The sequence below is a fragment of the Callithrix jacchus genome, chromosome 16 (assembly GCF_049354715.1).
Source record: "Callithrix jacchus isolate 240 chromosome 16, calJac240_pri, whole genome shotgun sequence".
Taxonomy (NCBI): domain Eukaryota; kingdom Metazoa; phylum Chordata; class Mammalia; order Primates; family Cebidae; genus Callithrix; species Callithrix jacchus.
Genome location: NC_133517.1, coordinates 37,802,845 through 37,823,757, shown reverse-complemented (window position 1 = coordinate 37,823,757; position 20,913 = coordinate 37,802,845). Strand labels below are relative to the sequence as shown.

At 37.5% G+C, this 20,913-nt stretch overlaps 1 protein-coding gene across 4 annotated transcripts in view; it reads right to left on the bottom strand.

The window, feature by feature from the left end:
• Positions 1–20,913, bottom strand: part of LOC108588667 (uncharacterized) — a 708,321-nt gene that overhangs the window by 279,063 nt on the left and 408,345 nt on the right. For all 4 annotated transcript variants that reach the window (XR_013527909.1, XM_078352723.1, XM_078352724.1 and 1 more), the window contains one exon: positions 19,215–19,294. The gene's annotated coding sequence lies outside the window, so the exon portion shown is untranslated. The remainder of the gene's footprint in view (positions 1–19,214; positions 19,295–20,913) is intronic.

Genomic DNA, 20,913 nt, shown 5'->3' with positions numbered 1-20,913 from the left:
CCTGTCTTGAATTTTCTTTTTTCTGAGTGACCATTGGGGTGATCCTGTATCTTGTAAAAACCACTTACTATCTCTTTGAAAACTCCGCATATATCCATGGTTAAGTCATAGCCTTAGTTGAGGTTTATTGATTTCACCTGGAAGGTTACCTTTAGTAAAAATTCAAAAGCCAGAAATACTGGCTGTTTGTCTCAGCTGAAATTTGATAATTAAAAATATATATATTTTTCTTTTAAGAGCTCTAATAAAAAATTGACTTTATTAAAGCTGATATTTAGGCTTTGTGTACAGATACTGTTTTGAAGGCTTTGCTCTCTCTCTCTGTAAAAGACCTTTTAATAAATGGAATTCTGTCTAATTCTCCACTTACCCTTGTCTATTCCTACTTCCTCTTGTATCTAAACTTTTTTACTTTTGTGGGGACCAGATATTACTTTGCATTATGAGAAAATTTTAATCTTTTTTTTTTTTAATTTGTTGCACAGTTTTATTATTTTTTTTTAATTTTTTATTGAATGTATAATAGTTAAATAAGAGATATGTTTAAGTAGTTGATGGCAGTTGCTTACTATGAATAATTATTACTACAGAGTAATACTCCTTTGTGTGTTTAAATAAAAACAATGTGCTCTTAGACACCTAAAATATATGGAATGGATGGCTAATTATGGAATGGGCTGACTGGCTTGGGTTGCCCACCAGCCTCAGGGGGATGTCTTTGCCGTGAACTGCACAGTAAAACTATTACACTGTCTGGTTCCATAGTGTTCCCTTCTTAAGGGGGTTCTAGGATTCAGTGAAAAAATGGGATATTTGATTTGGGGGGAGCTGTTATCCCTTCCTGCTGTACCCATGAATTTGGCCATATAAACTGCATACTTTCCCCTCTTTCTTAAAAGGCTCTACCCTAAGCCAGTAGTCCAATTTATTTATATCTTTAAGGAACTCTCCATATATGAGTATCTTATTTTTCTGCCTATCTTAACTCAACTTTCACTTACACAATTGTTTCTCAGTTTGAGTAAATTATGACTTATCTATCTTGTTTCATCAAGAATTTCTCCTTTAGAAATGCAAATTTTGAGTTGTCTAGCTGACAATTGTATAGAGCAGGGAACAAGTAATCAAGAGACTAGTGGTCTAAACGGGGAAGAGAAACTTGAAGACTGGCAAATAAAAAATCTTCTGGCTGTATCTACATTTTCTGTATTGTGTACGTTATGTTTCACTACCAAATTACATAAAGGAACTCTTATTAGTTGACCTAAAGATAAATAAGTGCTTAAATCAAATATTTTTTCAGAAAAAAATAGAAACTTTAATGCCTTTCAGTTCATGTGACTTTAATAATCTTTAGTAAATAAAAATTATTTTAAGATTATTAATAAAATAACAGTCTTCAAAATTTAGACAGTAGGTCTGAATTAGGCAAAGCAGACACTGCCTTTGCTAGATGCTTTAAGGTCATAAACTGCTGATATGACATGTGATTATTGTTCAACTTGCCTACTTTACAGCCATTAGATTATAGGTAAAGCCTAGGGACATGTGGCTTTAGCCATGCCCCCTAGCTATGCTGGAAAGAATCAAATCAATTATTTGCAGTACTGTCTCATGTCCTAGGCTCTGCACCTGTCACATAATTAAAATTTCTTACACTAAAAAATAAGTTATGTGTTTTTGATAATGACATAGAAACGTAGTTTTTATAAGATAACTTTCTCCAGTTTAGAGAGCTTAAAAGTTGTTTTAAGTAAATTTAAAAAAAAAAAAAACTAAAGATTTAAGCAACAGAAATCTGTGAAAGATTACCTTTATTTTTAAAATCCTGTGTGTGAGCAAGTTGGCTAAAATTAAAAGGGTATTATTTAGTTTTTCCATCAATTGAACATTAAAAATGAAAGCACACTGATGCAGGGCCAGAATCTAAGCCCAAGTGCTGAATAAAAGAGTTTTCTTGGAAAATTGATCTGCTCTTTATCAGAAAATTTAATGGGTTTTGAAAAGTTTAGGCCGGGCGCGGTGGCTCACGCCTGTAATCCCAGCACTTTGGGAGGCCAAGGCAGGTGGATCATGAGGTCAAGAGATGGAGACCATCCTGGTCAACATGGTGAAACCCCGTCTCTACTAAAAATACAAAAAATTAGCTGGGCACGGTGGCACTTGCCTGTAATCCCAGCTACTCAGGAGGCTGAGGCAGGAGAATTGCCTGAACCCAGGAGACGGAGGTTGTGGTGAGCCGAGATCGCGCCATTGCACTGCAGCCTGGGTAACAAGAGCAAAACTCGGTCTCAAAAAAAAAAAGAGAAGGGAAAGTTTATGACAACTTTACCTGCGGTCAAATAATTAGGATAGATTTGTTTATATGGTTTCATTAAGAATTGGGTTTAACATTCATATAATTGCACACTAATGCAAAAGTGAAATTTTGCTCTTTTTGAATAAGATTTTTATGTCATATTGAGAGATAATAAATTTTGTTTGCTTTTTGAATAAACTACAAGGGAGAGAGAAGAAACAGATTAAGTTTGCCCCATACTATCCTTACTGGGTCTTGTTGGGAAAACTGAGTCTCCTCTCTACCAATGAATAAAGTTTTTGCCTTTTTGACATTTTTAAGTAATTATTTTGGTAAAATAAATGACATGATGGTGATTCCATTTTGTGACATCAAGTATTTTAAACTTTTGATATGTGACAAACTTTCCAAAATCAGATATTAAATTGTCTTTTAAATATTAGAGTCTCTGAAGTCCAAAAAGACATCCTCAGTTTTTTTAAAAAATTATATAGGAAGTAGTTTCAAATGCAAAATTATGTTTAACTCTTTTGGGGTTATATTCATATAAATGTGGTAATTTTGTACATGTTCTAAAATTATGTAATACTTCCATTAGTCTGATACATCTCAGTATATGTTATCAGTAGTAATTATGATTGTTATGTTAAATTGCTTTGTGTCACAGAGATGACCAGATTTCCTTGTCTGTTGCATCTTTAACTATGAATAGATGACCTAGTATTTTGTCATCCACAGATAATTATTACCTTGTTTTCATCTTTTTCAAAAGGTGGTTTAAAATCAGCTATAAGACTATGAAGAGTGTTCTTGAATACAGGTCTCAGATAACTTTACAAATTGTGCCCTTAAAATAGAGAGAAAAGAAAAACTTCTAAGATTAATATGGAGAGCCGATGTGTTCATGAGGACAGCTGGCCCAGTATCAGGCAGAACAGGAGATAATTACAGGGACTGAACTAATAAAAAGCAAAATAATCTCTTCATGATTTTTGTTTAAAATGTTGCTAATTCTTTTATTGTTTGCAATCCAGAAAACTGATTTTTCTTTTAATCTCTTTATAGTTTTTAACTATTGCATAAATTAGACTCCTGTGAGCGAACTTTGGATATTTTTTACCTGATTTCTCTAGAATTTAGAAAAATTTACAAATATTCTTAACTTATGGCAATATAGTTATTTCCATACATACAATAAATACCTGGTGTTTTATGTAACAGGACACAATTGAAATTTGCCAAGGCTTTGACTGGAAAGGTATGCTTTCAAATATAAACAGATTTCTTTAAGGAATCCAGGTTGACTTATAGACCTGATAAAAGCTCTTTGGGAAAACTGGCCTCATACCTTGTCTACACAGTCCCTGTACAGGCTTCCTGACTTAACTTTGGTAAGTAAAGAATGTCACTTTCTCACAGGTCCAGGGTCCCCAAGTTATCTTAGGACCTGGAGAGGAGAGGAATTCATTCAATTCATACAATTATTTGCAGGCACAGATAAATCCATAGCTGGGCTCAAGGCTTTGAAAAGTCTAAGCTGAAGTTCCTTTTGAAAAAACGTTTCAGCAAAGCCCATTTAAAAACAGCCTATGTTGGGCCAGACACAGTGGCTCATACCTGTAATCCCAGCACTTTGGGAGGCCGAGGTGGGTGGATCACTTGAGTTCAGGAGTTTGAGACAAGCCTGGCCAACATGGAGAAACCCCATCTCTGCTAAAAATACAAAAACTTAGCCAGGTGTGGTGGCAGGCAACTATAATCCCAGCTACTCAGGAGGCTGAGACAGGAGAACTGCATGAACTCAGGAGGTGGACTTTGCACTGAGCTGGAATCATGCCATTGCACTCCAACCTGGGCAACAGAGCAAGACTCTGACACACACACACACACACACACACACACACAAGAGCCTATGTGGCAAATGATTATTCTTGCTGTACTTTATGCAAATAATCAGGCCAAGTATAATAAGACTAAAACTTATTTCACAAATAACTTTGTCCTACTATGATTTGTCTATAATAGAGACTGGAGAGAGAAAAACTATTTTTAGAAAAAATAACTATAGTACATCTGTTGTTAGATTCTAGTCTTGTCCATTGTTTTTGACTTTTTATTATTTTCTGCAATTTGGAATGAATCCTGAATTCTTTCTGGGATACAAGTCCTCAAATTAATATTTTCAAATTTTTTCTTTCATTTTTCTGACTTGGACTAAATAAAATGGCTACTAACTTTTTCCTGAAGCCCTGCAAGCTTGCTTCTTGTACAGGCAAGAAAAATGTGTCAGATTGCTACTTCCATCCTTCTCTATAACTAAATATGCTTTGAGTCTAACATCTGGATAAATTATACCCAACATTAACCTTTGGTTTTTTTTCTGTTTCCATGGAAATGCCTCTTATTAAAAATCCATTTGCTTTCATCACATATAAAGGCCTAGCTCATCTGCAATGCCACCTCCTGAAATGGGAAACAGCTGTTTAACTGAACTGAACTATTTTCGGGACTAGGAAATGGACTCAAAGGATATTGGATGGTATATTTGAATTTGTTCTTTCCTGTTTATCCCAATTTGTCTTTCTAACAACCTCTGACCCAAATCTCTCTCTACTAGTGACCACATGGCTGATTCATTCTCGGGGCTATTCACCTGGCTCCCTCAGGGCTTCAGACTAATACTGCAAAGACTTCTTGAAGCTAGGAATTGCACTCCTGATATTAAGATTCATTATCTTACAGTCTGCTGTTCACTTAAATGCTCTGCTGAAACTGTAGATAAGAGTACTAATATCTTTGTCATGCAAGCTTTGGAACCCCAACCAGGCATCTATAAAGACATGCAGGCAGCTGAAAGGCAATGTCACTTCTCTTACTCTGGGGTAAAATCCTATCCCAATTATACCCCGTCGGCAGGAAGAAGTTTGCACAGTTGTTTGACTTTTCCCATCTCTGTTGCTCATATCTTAAAAACCCCAAAAGTGGGGACTTAAACTGGATTTGCAAATATTTTAGATATTAGAAAAAGATCCAATTACACCAATTCTATCTTGCCATTAATATCCAAACTGCCCTTAGTCATTCCTGGACATGAGCCAAACTAACTTTGGGAAGAATGTAGTTTATAATTTAACTAAGATGACCCCTCCCCAAAGAAACACTCTCTTTGCTGGGGACCAGACCACCTTTGTAAAAATAAAAAATTAGCCATAAGATTAGAAATTATGGCTCAAGAGTTATGCAGCCAGAGGCTAACAGATTCCTAACCTCTTAATTGTTCCTATGGATAACATCACAATTGTAAAACCTAAGACTAGTGTTTGAGGTATTTTTATGACACTAAATTCTTTTTTTTTTTTTAATTTTTTTTTTAATTTTTTATGACACTAAATTCTTATGAATCAGATGCCACCACTTAGACCAGTAAACTAATTTATCAGGTCTTGTGGCTCCCACCCAGGAACCAACTCAACATAAGAGGATAGTTGTAACACCCTGTGATTTTGTCCTTGATGCAACCAATCAGCAGTCTCTATCCCTGGCTGGCTGTCTATAAAATTATCTTTGAAAAATGCTAACCTCTGAATTTCAGCAGGGCTGATTTGAGTAATAACAAAACTCTGGTATCTGATTTAGCCTGCTCTCTGTGTGTCATACTCTATTGCATTTCTTCTGTTATGATAAATTGGCTATATCTAGGAAGTGGGCAAGATGGATCCACCAGGTAGTTAATGACCTCATAAGGTCATTATTAATATTAACTCATTTAATAAGCATCACTTAGAATAGTCACTGTCATATTGTGAGCATTCAATAAGTAATTGTTAGTTATGTGTATTATATTTTCATTTATATTGTTTCTACTTAGATTTTCATATCATGAATTTCTTTATTTTTCTATTCTCAGCCAACTCACTTTCTTATCTGAACATGTTGTCACTTGATACTCATATCTGTTTTGGAGTCGGATTTTTTTTCAATCTTAAATTATGAATATGTAATGAAAATCCTTTCTGATGTCCAGAGCTTATTATTCTATGGAACCAGAAATATAGGAACATTCAGATAAAGGAAAAAAATGTTAAGGTTAAAAGGAAAAAGAGTAGACCAAAATAACTGGATCAAAGCATTTATAAATTATAAGTGAGAAAAAAATGTTTAAAAATATATTTGAACTGGTTGTGAGATGCTTTGAATCTAAAACAATGACAAAATCAAAAAGGAGATGTTTTAATGGATACTACAGATACACACAGGATCATTGCAGACTACTATGAACAATTTTACACCCACGAATTTTAAAGCCTAGAGGAAATGGATAAATTCCTGGACACATAAAAGCTACCAATATTGAATCAAGAAAAAACAGAAAAGTAGAATGAACCAATTACAAGTAACGAGATTGAATCAGTTATAAAAAGTTTCCCAAGAAAACAAAGTCCAAGACTGATAGTTCACAACTGAATTCTACTGAACTTTCAAAAAATAATTAATACCCTTTTCAAACTATTTCAAAAATTGAAGCAAGAGAATTGTTCCTAACTTGTTTTATGAGGACTGCATTACCCTGATGCTGAAACCAGATGATGATATAAAAAGAAAAAAACTGCAAGTCAACATCTCTGATGAACATAGACACAAATATCTTCAACAAAGTACTAGAAAACCAAATCCAACAACACATCAAGAATATAATGCATTACAGTGAAGTGGGACACATCACAGTAATGTAAGGATGGTTCAACATACTCCAATTAATAAATGCCATACATCAGATTATTAAATAAAGGATAAAACCATATGATCAGCCTACCACACAAAAAAAGCCCAGGTCCAGATGGGTTCACAGCTGAATTCTACCAGACACACAAAGAGGAACTATTACCATTCCTTCTGAAACTATTCCAAATAATTCAAAAAGAGGGAATCCTTCCCAAATCATTTTATAAGACCAACATCATCCTGATACGAAAACCTGGCAGAGACTCAACAAGAAAAGAAAACTTCAGGCCAATATCTATGATGAAGATAGAGGCAAAAATCTTCAATAAAATACTGGCAAGCCAATTGCAACAGCACATCAAAAAGCTTATCAACCATGATCAAGTAGGATTCATCCTGGGGATGCAAGGCTGGTTCAACATATGCAAGTCTATAAACGTAATTCACAACGTAAACAGAACCAAAAGCAAAAACCACATAATTATCTCAATTGACGCAGAGAAGGCCTTTGACAAAATTCAACAGCCCTTATGCTAAAAACCCTCAATAAACTCAGTATTGATGGAACGTATCTCAAACTAATAAAAGCTATTTATGACAAACCAACAGCCAATATCATACTGAATGGGTAAAAACTGGAAGCATTTGCTTTGAAATCTGGCACTAGATGAGGATGCCCTCTCTCACCACTCCTATTCAATGTAGTACAGGAAGTTCTAGCCAGAGCAATCAGGCAAGAAAAAGAAATAAAGGGTATTCGAATAGGAAAGGAGGAAGTCAAATTGTCTCTATTTGCAGATGACATGATTGCATATCTAGAAGACCCCATTGTCTCAGCCCAAAAACCCCTGAAACTGATAAGCAACTTCAGCAAAGTCTCAGGATACAAAATCAATGTACAAAAATCACAAGCATTCCTATACACAAATAACAGACTTACAGAGAGCCAAATCAAGAACAAACCACGATTCACAATTGCTACAAACAGAATAAAATACCTAGGAATACAACTAACAAGGAAAGTAAAGGACCTCTTCAAGGAGAACTACAAACTACTGCTCAACGAAATAAGAGAGGACACAAACAAATGGAGAAACATTCCATGTTCATGGTTAGGAAGAATCAATATCGTGAAAATGGCCATACTGCCCAAAGTAATTTACAGACTCAATGCTATCTCCATCAAGCTACCATTGACTTTCTTCACAGAACTGGAAAAAACCACCATGAACTTCATATGGAACCAAAAGAGAGCCCGAATAGCCAAGTCAATTCTAAGCAAAAAGAACACAGCAGGAAGCATCACAGTACCAAATTTCAAACTATACTACAAGGCTACAGTAATAAAAACAGCATGGTACTGGTACCAAAACAGAGATATAGACCAATGGAACAGAACAGAGGCATCGGAGGCAACACAACATATCTACTACCATACAATCTTTGATAAATCTGACAAAAACAAGCAATGGGGAAAGGATTCCCTGTTTAATAAATGGTGTTGGGAAAACTGGCTAGCCATGTGCAGAAAGCAGAAACTGGACCCCTTCCTGACACCTTACACCAAAATTAACTCCAGATGGATTAAAGACTTAAACATAAGACCTGGCACCATAAAAACCCTAGAAGGAAATCTAGGCAAAACCATTCAGGACATAAGAGTAGGCAAGGACTTCATGACCAAAACACCAAAACCATTGGCAACAAAAGCCAAAATAAACAAATGGAACCTAATCAAACTCCACAGCTTCTGCACAGCAAAAGAAACAGTCATTAGAGTGAATTGACAACCAACAGAATGGGAAAAAATTTATGCAGTTTACCCATCTGACACAGGGCTGATATCCAGAATTTACAAAGAACTCAAACAGATTTACAGGAAAAAAATCAAAAATGGGCAAAGGATATGAACAAACACTTTACAAAAGACGACATACATAAGTCCAACAAACATATGAAAAAATGCTCATCATCACTGGTCATTAGAGAAATGCAAATCGAAGCTACATTGAGATACTACCTCACCCCAGTTAGAATGGCGATCATTAAAAAATCTGGAGACAACAGATGCTGGAGAGGATGTGGAGAAATAGGAACACTTTTACACTGCTGCTGGGAGTGTAAATTAGTTCAACCATTGTGGAGGACAGTGTGACGATTCCTCAAGGACCTAGAAATAGAAATTCCATTTGACCCAGCAATCCCATTACTGGGTATATATCCAAAGGACTATAAATCGTTCTACTATAAGGACACATGCACACGAATGTTCATTGCAGCACTGTTTACAATAGCAAAGACCTGGAACCAACCCAAATGCTCATCAACGATAGACTGGACTTGGAAAATGTGGCACATATACACCATGGAATATTATGCAGCCATCAAAAACGATGAGTTTGTGTTCTTTGTAGGGACATGGATGAATCTGGAGAACATCATTCTCAGCAAACTGACACAGAACAGAAAATGAAATACCGCATGTTCTCACTCATAGGTGGGTGATGAACAATGAGAACACATGGACGCAGGGAGGGGAGCACTACACACCAGGGTCTGTTGGGGGGAATAGGGGAGGGACAGTGGGGGCAGGGAGCTGGGGAGGGATAGCATGGGGAGAAATGCCAAATGTGGGTGAAGGGGAGGAAGGCATCAAATCACACTGCCACGTGTGTACCTATGCAACTATCTTGCATGTTCTGCACATGTACCCCAAAACCTAAAATGCAATTTAAAAAAAAAACATATGATCATCTCAATATATGCAGAAAACAAGGTATTTGATAAAATTCAACATCCCTTCATGATAAAAACTCAATAAATTAGATATGCAAAGAAAGTGCCAGCTGGGGGTAGTGGCTCACACCTGTAATCCCAGCAATTTGGGAGGCTAAGGCAGGTCGATCACCTGATGTTGGGTGTTTGAGATCAGCCTGATCAACATGGAAAAATGCTATATCTACTAAAAATACAAAGTTAGCCAGATGTGGTGATGCACTCCTATCATCCCAGCTACTTAGAAGACTGAGGCAGAAGAATCACTGGAACCTAGGAGGTGGAGGTTGTGATGAACTGAGATCATGCCATGGCCCTCCAGCCTTAGCAACAAGAGTGAAACACTGTTAAAAAAAAAAAAAGCCTCAACCTAATAAGGGTCATAGGTCATATATGGCAAACACACAGCTAACATTATACTGAATTGGCAAAACTGAAAGCTTTTCCTTTAAGAACTGGAAAAGACAAGGGTCACCATTGCCACCACTCCTATACAATATAGTACTGGAAGTCCGACCACCCAGAGCAAGGAAGGAAGGAAGGAAGGAATTCAAACTGAAAAGAAAGAAGTCAAATTATTCCTGTTTAGATGACATAGTCTTATATATAGAAAAATCTAAAGACTCTACAAAAATATCTTCGAACTGATAAACGGATTCAGTAAAGTTACAGAAAATAAAATCAACATAGAAAAATTAGTAGCATTTCTTCTATACCTAACCAATGAGCTAGCTGGAAAAGAAACCCAAATGTCAAACCAATTTACAGTAGCCATAAAATAAAATACACAAATTTAACCAAGAAGGTGAGAGATCTCTATAAGGCAAACTGCAAAACACTGATGAAAAAAATGAAGATGATACAAACAAATGGAAAGACGTCCATGCTCGTTAATCTGAAGAATTAATATTGTTAAAATGACATATCACTCAAAGCAATCAACAGACATAATGTGGTTAAGTCTGTTGATTTCTTTGAGTGATATGTCATTCTTCACATAAAGAGAAAAACAAAACACTAAAATTCATATGGAACAACGAAATACCCCCATAGTCAAAGCAATACTAAGCCAAAGGAACAAACCTGGAGGCATTACACTATCAGAATTCAAAATAGACTACAAAGCTGTAGGAACTGAAACAGCATAGTAGTGACATAAAAACAAACATACAGACCCAATGCAACAAAATGGAAAACACAGAAGTTAATCTATATACTAATAGCCAGCTGATTTTTGGCCAAAAACACTCATCAGGGAAAGAACAGTCTTTTAAATAAATGGTGTAGGGAAAACTATATTCATATGCAAAATATTAAAACGAAACCCTCCTCTCTTACTCTTTACAAAAGTCAACTCAAAATGCATCAAAGACCTAAATGTAAGACCCCAAACTATAAAACTACTAGAAGGAAACATCAGGAAAATGCATCAGGACATTGGCCTGGGAAAAGGTTTTATGAATAAGACCTCAAAAGCACAGGCAACGAAAGCAACAATAAATAAATAAAATTATATCAAACTAAAAATCTCTGCAGAGCAAAGGAAACAATCAACAGAATGAAAAGACAACCTACAGAATGAAAGAATTTACAAAGTATTCATCCAACTAAAGATTAATATCCAGAATATATAAAAATTTAAACATCTCAACAGCAAAAAAATCCAACTTTAAAATGAACAGATAATCTAAACAGATATTTGTCAAAAGAGACATGCAAATTACTAACAAATATATATAAATTGCATCTCTAATCTTCTAGGAAATGCAAATAAAAACTATAGTGAGGTATCATCTCACCACAGTTAGGATGGCTATTACCAAAAAGACAAATAATAATAAATGATGGCAAGGATGCAGCAAAAAGGGAACATTTTTATGCTCTTGGTGAAAATTTAAACTAGTAAAACCACTGTGGAGCACAGTATGAATGCTCCTCAAAAAAAAAAAAAAAATGACAACTAGAACTACCATGTGATTTAGCAGTCCCACTACTTTGCATATATCCATAGGAGAGGACATCAGTATATTAAAGAGACACCTGTACCTCCATAATTATTGCTGCAGTATTCACCATACCCAAGACATGGAATCAACCTAGATGTCTAACAGCAGATGAATGAAAAAAGGAAATGCTATACATATACACATACACATATACACACACACACACACACACACACACACACAAGAATGCTATTCAGCCATAAAAAGGAAAGAAATCCCATCATATGTGGCAACATGGATAGAACTGGAGGACATTATATTAAGTAAAATAAGCCAGGAATGGATAGCTAAACACCATAAGCTCTTGCTCATATGTGGAAGCTAAAATAAAAGTTGATCTTATAGAAGTAAAAAAGTAGAACAGGAAACTACAGGCTGGGAAGGGAAGTGGGAAAGAGGTTATTGGGAGAGATTTAAATAATACAAAATTGCAGTCAAATAGGATGAATAAGTTGTAGTGTTTTATAGCAATCTAGGATGACCATAGTTAATATATAGTTTTAAATAGCTGGGAGGATATGAAATGTTATCATCCCAAACAAATGCTAAATGTGTGAGATAATGGATATTTTAATTACCCTGATCTGATTATTATATGTATTACATACAGTAATCAGATCAGGGTAATTAATACATATAATTACCAGATCAATACATATAATACATTATATGTATTGAAATATCACTACTTGCCCCATAAATGTATAGAATTATTATGTGACAATTTAAAAAGTAAAATAAGAAAAAAGCAAAATGAGAACTCTGAACTTTACTATTTTAGCAAAGGGAATTTGATGCAGAATTTAAAATGTATACAGTGGAAATGTAATTAAATTAACTTTGTGTTACTTTATAGCAAAGCTTCCCAAATCAATACACAGCAGCATATTTTTGCCTGCAAGGGTTTCAATTGCTTTGAAATAGATATTTCCCCTCAGTCCCCAGAAAGAATAAAGCCTTCCAGACCAGAGGCCTTCAAATATGAGCATCCTTCTTTGTTTATCCCAGTATGCTTTGTAAGTTTATTTTCTACATGGGTCATGAAGTAAAAATTACTGGGAAGCACAGATTTGCATGATGATGAAAAAAGGAAAGCCTACAGACAGGGAAAATAGTTAATAAATTAGCATACATGTGAATAATAATGAAGGAATAAACTGGATCACAGGCTTTAGGAATAAAGAAAACAGGAAAAATTCAGGAAACTGATCAAAGGTGTAATCAATTGAATTTGGTGGCTAACTGAACAAAGGGGAAAGGGGGGAGAAAATTAAAACACCTTGGATTTATTAGTTAGACAATAATGCCCACTATCATCTCAGAGATTGGAACCAAATTTCAAGTAGAATTGTAAGTGGTGACAAATCTGTATGGGTTTACAGCCCCCTCAACTTTTGCCTCCTCAGAAGAAAGAATGCAACCAAGGGGCATAAGGCAGAGTCAGAGACTGCAGCAAATTTTAGGGCAAGAGGAAAGATTTATTAAAAAGGTTTAGAGCAGAAATGAAAGGAAAAAAAGTACAGTTGGAAAAGAACCAAGCAGGCAACTTGAGAGATTCAAATGTGGGCTGAAGGCTAGGGCTGAGCCCAGTGAAGACCATAGCCCTAAATCTACTCATGGGGGGAGTGACCACTAGTGTCTGCCTTGGGTGATCTCCTATGCTCTATGGCCCCATGAACAGCAGCCTCTGCCACAGGCTCTGGGGCAGCCACAAGATGGGGAGGCTAGGGGGGGCTGCCATGGCCATTCACTTGGGTAGGACATCAGAGGACTCAGGGGCCAGCTTCCCATTATGGGTCTCAATCTTCTTCACAACCACAACCCTAGAGGAGCTAGTACTGCTGAAGGAGCTGGAGCCCATCCCAGAGCCAAAGTGGAAGCCCAGCCCATAGCTAAGGCCAGGGCTTGTGAGGCCTCTGTAGGCCAAGCTTAGCCCACCTGAGCAGACACTGGTGGTCTTCATATGGATACTCATGTTCTTCATCCCAGACTCCAGCTGGTTCTCCGCTCCCTCCAGCAGCTTCCTGTAGGTGGCGATCTCAGTGTCCAGGACCAGCTTGACATTCATTAGCTCCTGGTACTCATGCAGCTGTCACACCATGTCCTGATTGGCTCACCGCAGGATGGCCTTCAGCTCCAACAGCTTGGTGACCTTAACAGTCAGCTCCCCAGCTACTTAGCATCCATGATGACAGTTTCCAGGGAAGCCCCTTGGCCTTTGAGGTCCTCGATCTCAACCTGGAGCCCAATGATGTTGGCACAGGATTTTTCTAAGCCAATTTGTCAACCAGAGGCCTCTGGCTGGTGACACACCTCCCCTGGGCCTTGCTCGGGTCCAGGCTCACCATAGGAGACACCCTGTCTACTCAGCCCACCAGGCCATTTTTGACTTGCATGCTTGTGTGAATCTCATGGCCACTGAGACTGTGCACACAGTGCCTGGCAAGTGGGGGTGTGTGAGAAAGAATGCAAGTCAGCTGCTCCAAGCAGCAGCACAGGTGCAGGTTCCATGCAGAACTTGAGGCTGGACCAAATGTGTCACAAATAACTCCTATTGTGGACTCTGGTGTCCAGACAAGGGGAATACAGTGGTAGCCAAACAGGGTGCCTGTGACCCTCAAACCCTAGATGGGGTGTTACAGCATGCTAATAGATTCATCCCATGGCTCTGGAACTGGCTTAAAGCCATCACTGCTTCCCATTATGTGGGGTGGCTGCCCTCCACCAGCAGAGGGCAGAGAACCACAGTGTTACAGCCTTCCTTCTACACACATTGGGTGAGTCCAGAATTCTTGTCCCATATCCAAGAAGAATGAGGTTATGCTAAAAATTGAAAGGTTGGGAGGGTGGAGAAGAGTTTTATTAAGTGACAAAACAGCTCTCAGCAGAGAGGGGATGCAGGGTGGTCCCCGGCCAGAAGTCAGATGGTCTCTCTCCCAGTGGTGCTGGCTTCTATGAGCTCAGAATGGGGGGATGCATGCTGATTGGTTTGTGAGTGTGCAAAAAATGCTAAAACAAAAGGGCCACTCAAAGCTGGGAATAACAGTATTAAAAAAAACTATTAGGTGGCTAGGCATGGTGGTTCATGCCTGTAATTCTAGCACTTTGGGAGATTGAGGCAGGCGGATTGATGAGGTCAGGAGATCAAGACCACCCTGGCCAACATGGGGAAACCTCATCTCTACTAAAAATACAAAAATTCGCTGGGTGTCATGGCACATGCCTATAATCCCAGCTAATCAGAAGGCTGAGGCAAAAGAATTGCTTCAACCCCGGAGGCAGAGGTTGAAGTGTGAGTTGATATTGTGCCACTGCACTGTCTCAAAAAAAGAAAAAAGAAATAGGAAAGGGTAACTATATGTAAAGTAGTTGAAGGATAGGGATCAAACAGAGGAAAGCATGCCAAATGGGAAGAGGTTTTCAATCTGGGCTGTGGACTGACCAGGGATTTGTAGCTAGGCTTTAAAATGTCTTTGGCTTCAAAGTTGGGTTTTACCGTGGATCCACCCCTGTCTGCCTAGGATTTGTCTGCCTCCTGCCACTAACAATGTATGGCTCATCTCAGCGATGTCCATCTGTGTGTGACAGAGCGATCTGCAGCTCCTTATACTTGATCTGGTACATGAGCTCAGCCTCAGCCAGGCTGTGGTTGGCAATCTCCACATACTGGACCTTGACCTCAGCAATGGTGCTGTCCATTTCTAGAGTGACTGTGGTCCATGGACAGGACCACCGATGTGTCTGAGATCTGGGAATGCAGCTCACAGATCACCTCTTTATACAGCAGCCTGAGGAATTTGATCTCATCAGTCAGCACTTCCAGAAGAGATTCCAGCTCTACCTTGTTTATGCAAGCTTCATCCACATACTACTTGATAAGGACAAATTCATTCTAAATCTTTGTATGTTTATTGATGTCACCCTTATACTTATTCTTCAAGTCCTCCAGCAGCCCCTGCATGTTGCCAAGCTCTCTCTCCAGCTTCAGCATCTCCTATCCCAGAGTGTCTCACTGCCTCCAAAAGTTGTTGATGTAGCTCTTGAGCATGTTGTCCATGTTGGGCTGTCTTCTGCTATAGCAGGAGGCTCTACTTGGTCTTCAGCACCTTCTGCTGCTGCTCCAGCACTGTACCTTGTCAATGAAGGAGGCAATGTGGAGGGTGTTGATCAGCTCTTTCTCCTGGGTGTACATGGCCTGGATGTTGGAGTACACCTTTGTGTACTCACCTTTGTGTAAAGTGGGCTCAGTAGGCTCTGGTTTACCATTGACGGCTGTGAGGCCCCCCATATCACCGACCCCCATTGTAGTTTCCACCCAGACCCATGCCAATGCCCTGCCTACCCTGAAAGCTGCTGCTACTGCCCACTCAGGAGAAGCTCAAGGAGGTGTTGCAGGTACCAGGCCCACACATGCAGGAGTAGCTGCTAAAAACCTGGGGGCCTGAGGTAGATACCTTGTAGGACTTCTGGGTCACACTGATGGACATGGTGAAGGTGAGAGTGGAGGCAGTAAACCAAGCAGAAAATTGAGAAGGATTGCAGAATCTGTAATTATCATCTTAGAGAGATGGATAGCAACCACCTAACCATCCTGTGATGGTTGCCTGACATTCCTGGTTTTGAGGGGCCCTTCCCTGCCCTGCTCATGTCTGACCAGCAGCCTACTGCTACAGAATGACTAACCCAGCAATGCTAAATGCAAATACACTGTCCTGTAGACCTGGTACCATAAGAACTTAAAATAGAGAAGAAAATTCTATAGTGAGTACAAAGATATCATATGTATATTTCCCTTATGGTAAAATATGACTCTGAAAATAGGTATTCTTAACAGCACTGACCAGATGGCCCTGTTTAAATGCAAGTTGCAAATCTGAACCACATGAAGTATCAATGCAGTGTGAAAGCCATTTATTAGCAATGCAAATGTCAAGCTACCTCTGATTTTCCCAAAAGCAGGATAAACAAAATAAATGAGCCATTAGGAGGCACAGGTGAGATACTCAGGCTTCAAGAACCCTGCTTTGATTACTTTGAAAAGCAGAGAAAGGAAAGATAACAAGTTTCCACTTGAACAGAGTGTGTTTATTCAGCTTGATGCAAGTCAGAGGAAATAGCCCTAATAGTTTTGAATTGCTGTAAAACGTTGTATGCACTTGTCAGATTTATGCATTTAGGCCGTAAAAGTGAAAGAGTCTTACAGAGGCATTTTCCTAATTAAGCAATTCAGATATAAATTCAGAGACAGAGAAGAAATGCAAGCTTCACATACACCACAGCATATGCCCAAAATGACCTTTTCTTATTTTTACCCTAAGATTTCCTTTTCATCTTTTAACACTAACTCAAATATTTCTGCCTCAAGTGAAGTGTCTCCTGAACCCCTCTACCCATCACTTCTGCCAGCTAGTGACTTCCAGCAACTTGTACATGCCTCCATTGGAACACTTTGCTTTATAATTATTTAACTTCTTGTGTTCTGTGATGTCTTCAAAGGCAAAGATTGTACACTATTTGTGTCTCCAAACCTCAGAAGCTCTCACAGAAAAGATTCTAACCGTGTCTATTCACAACCAAAATCAAGAAGAGAAAAGGGGTGATGCCTAACACTTTCATTTGTTAGATTTTTGTTGAGCTCATAACGATGCATATCAGTTTGATAATATAATGCTAGATAAGTATTTTAGAGGATAAATGTATGAAGAGGGTAAAATGACTCTCATGGGGCTAGAAATTGAGCACTATTACATATTTCATTTAATTACGAATTAGAGAATCAGGCAGATGTTACATTTATTCAAAGGAGAAGTAAAACAAGGATAAATGTGTACAGAGTAAAGTTTCCTCTATAAAGAAGTGTTGAACTTAAATTATAAACCAATGCAACTGGCTTTTTTTCCATGGGAGGAGAATGGAGGAAAGTCAACTGAACCACCCCACCAGACAGAACTCATTTGCATGTCTAAGAACAAGAATTACTTTGCATTGGTATCAGTTATCTCAGATTTGCAGACTTAGAAAATACTGCAAAGGCTAGACACAGATAACCTCGAAGTGCATTGCAATGAGTTTAATATTTGTGTACCTCCAAAATTCATATGTTGACATTATAACCCCAAGGTAATAGCATTTGAATGTAGAACCTTTGAGAAGTAATTAAGTCATGAGGGTGGAGTCCCCATGAATGAAATTTGTGCCCTTTTAAAAGGGATCCCAAAGAGCTCCTACCATGTGAAGATACAAGAAATCAGCCATCTACAACTAACAAAAGAGCTCTCCACAGAAGCCTATATTACTGGCACCCTGATCTTGGACTTCCAGCCTCCAGAACTGCAGAAAAATAAATTTCACTTGTTTGCCAGCCACTCAGTTATGGTATCTTGTTATAGCAGTCCAAGCTGGTAAGACAAATCTGCTCTAATCTAAAGGATACATTCAATAATCTTATTTATTTAGCCCAAATTTTCTTACAATTGTGTCATCTTAAAAGGTGGCGTGTGGAATCCTATGTTCTTTCTTTGAAAGGTCAATGTATGAGCAAAAGAATTTTTTGTCCATTTGTAAGACAATATTTCTAAACTTCTCTCAACACATTGTTAGATCATTAGCCCTTCCACAGTAATGCAGCAGCAACAACAAAAACTAACACTTGATAAATTACTATTTGCCAAGTAGTGTAAAGAGTGCTTTATGTAAAAAATTTCTTTAATCCTCACGCCAACCTGAAAAAATAAAGAGTTCAGCATTCTCATTTCATAGAACAGAAAGCACAGCATTAGCAAAGCCTGTAAGTCACACAATAGGCATGTGACAGAGCTGAATTCTAAGCAGAAAGCTGTCTAATATGGTAGCCAATAGTCACATGAAGCTATTGGGACTTGAAACGTAGCCAGTTCAAATTCTGACGTTCTGTAGGTATAACCAGGCACTAAATTTTTAACACTTAGTACCATAAAAGTATTTTGAAATTATAAAAGTTTGAATATTTGGGTTAAATAAAAGCTATCATTAACTTTACCATCTGTTTCTTTTTACCTTTTAAAATGTGGCTACTAGGAAATTTTAAATCACCTGTGTGACTCACATTATATTTTTATTGAATAGCCTACACTCTCACTGGCAGACTTGAAGGACAGAAAATTGCCAACAAAAATCAAATAAGCTCTCTTTTTAAAAATGATTATGATTAAAGTATTTACAATATCAAAATATCCATCACTATTATAGTGGACACACATAATTAGCAGAGAATTTTCTGCATTACTTAAAGAATATTTTAATAGATTCATCTTCATACAAGAAGAGACAATCCCACACTTAGTGATTCTCAAATGTTAGTAGTGTTTTTAACACCAAAGATGGCAGTCTAGGGTGTGGAATCATCGTGACAGGGAGTAAAGCAATACCCATACCTGATTTCAGGAGGCCTGGCTTCAAGTCTCAGTTCCATACTGACGTTAGCCAGTAACTCCATCAGCTGCAATTTTCTTATCTGTAAAAGAAAGACATTTAACTTTGAAATCCCTTCCAGCTGAAGAAGCTGTGTGATCATTCTGATCTTCACCTGTTACCTTCTTCAACATTATTTAGAACAGCTGTTCTCAAACTTGAGGCCTGGAGGGTCATTATGTCACAGATTGCTGGGCCCCACCTCCACAGTTTCTGATTCAGTAGGTCCCAGGCATAGCTGGGAATCTGCATTTCTAATAAGTCCTTGGATGTTGATACTGCTGGTCTAGGAACCACACTTGGAGGATCACTGACTTAAAACAACATCACACAACCTCTCACATGAGGAGCCATAGGGGTTGCTGTAAGGGCAAAGTAGACTTCACCTCCACTCAAGAGATGAATTGAGCAGTTAAGCTTTTTCAAACCCTTTATTGTGGATGATTCAAAGTTTTACATTCCCATCCCGAAAAGGGACAATTTAGACCAATAATGATGTTAATGATTTTTTTCTCTGCTAGCATTTTAGCTTTTTATTATTATTTTGTTTTAAGAATTACACACTCTGAAGGGAAATGTCAGAATCTAGGTTGTTTTTATAAAAATTGGCTTGGTGTTCTAGTGTAAACTATATTGCACTTTTAAATATGGGTAGTGGGCAAAATCTCCACCTACAGTATTACATAACAGAAACACCCACACCTATACTTCTATTAATGAACAAATGTATTTATTTTTAAAGAAAGTATAATGATAAAAGGAATGCATTTCCCCTTTGCCATTTTAAAATTTTATTTACTTTTACATTATTATAAAGTCTGTTTTGTGCTTTTGGGGTAAAATCAGCTTATCTCTTGTTCTAGCTGCACTTATAAAATTTCAAAGCTTCCCCTGTTCTCTTAATGTTTTAATATTTTCATTGCTTTGCATCTGGATATTTTTAAGATCTAATGTGCAACTTAATGGTTCTATGAGGACACCAACTGACTGTGCAAATACGTATTAAAGCAGTGGGAATTTGGGCTACCTCGTCCAGACAATGCTGACAGAAGCATTGTACACATGAGAAGGCAAATATGATTTTTAAAATAATGACAAAAGCATCTACCCAGTTGGAAAAATTATATCTTTTTTTATTGCTGTTTCTCGTTCTATCTTTGTTTCAATAAGTTCACCTAGGTATTAGTAGAAGTGCTGGGGAAATCATGAGCCCTCTGTCTTAATTTCTTTTTTCAAAAAAAAAAAAAACTTAAATGATCTATTAGAAAGTTTTGTATTTTTCTGTTAATTATTCCTAAGGATTCTAATTAAGCTCATCTCTGTGAAAAATAAAATCAGTAGATATCTGTAGTATTCTTTTACAGATAAAAAAAAGTTAAAAAGTGTTGGTAAGTATTCTTACATCAAACTTACCGGTTTGAAATTATCAGTAAAATTACAAAGTCAATGATCCAGACAGTGTGAAGTGGCCATAACAATCAACAAGGAATGGTTTTGTTCCTTTCTTTGTATGGTGGTTGGTTTATGTGGATATAATCTATGTCTCTAGCATGATTAATACCATAGCCATTTTAATACTTATTTATAAGTACAGAGCTTTCATGATTACTGTGCCCTATCCTCATCATTAATAATGACCATCTGCACTTCCTTTCTCTTAAC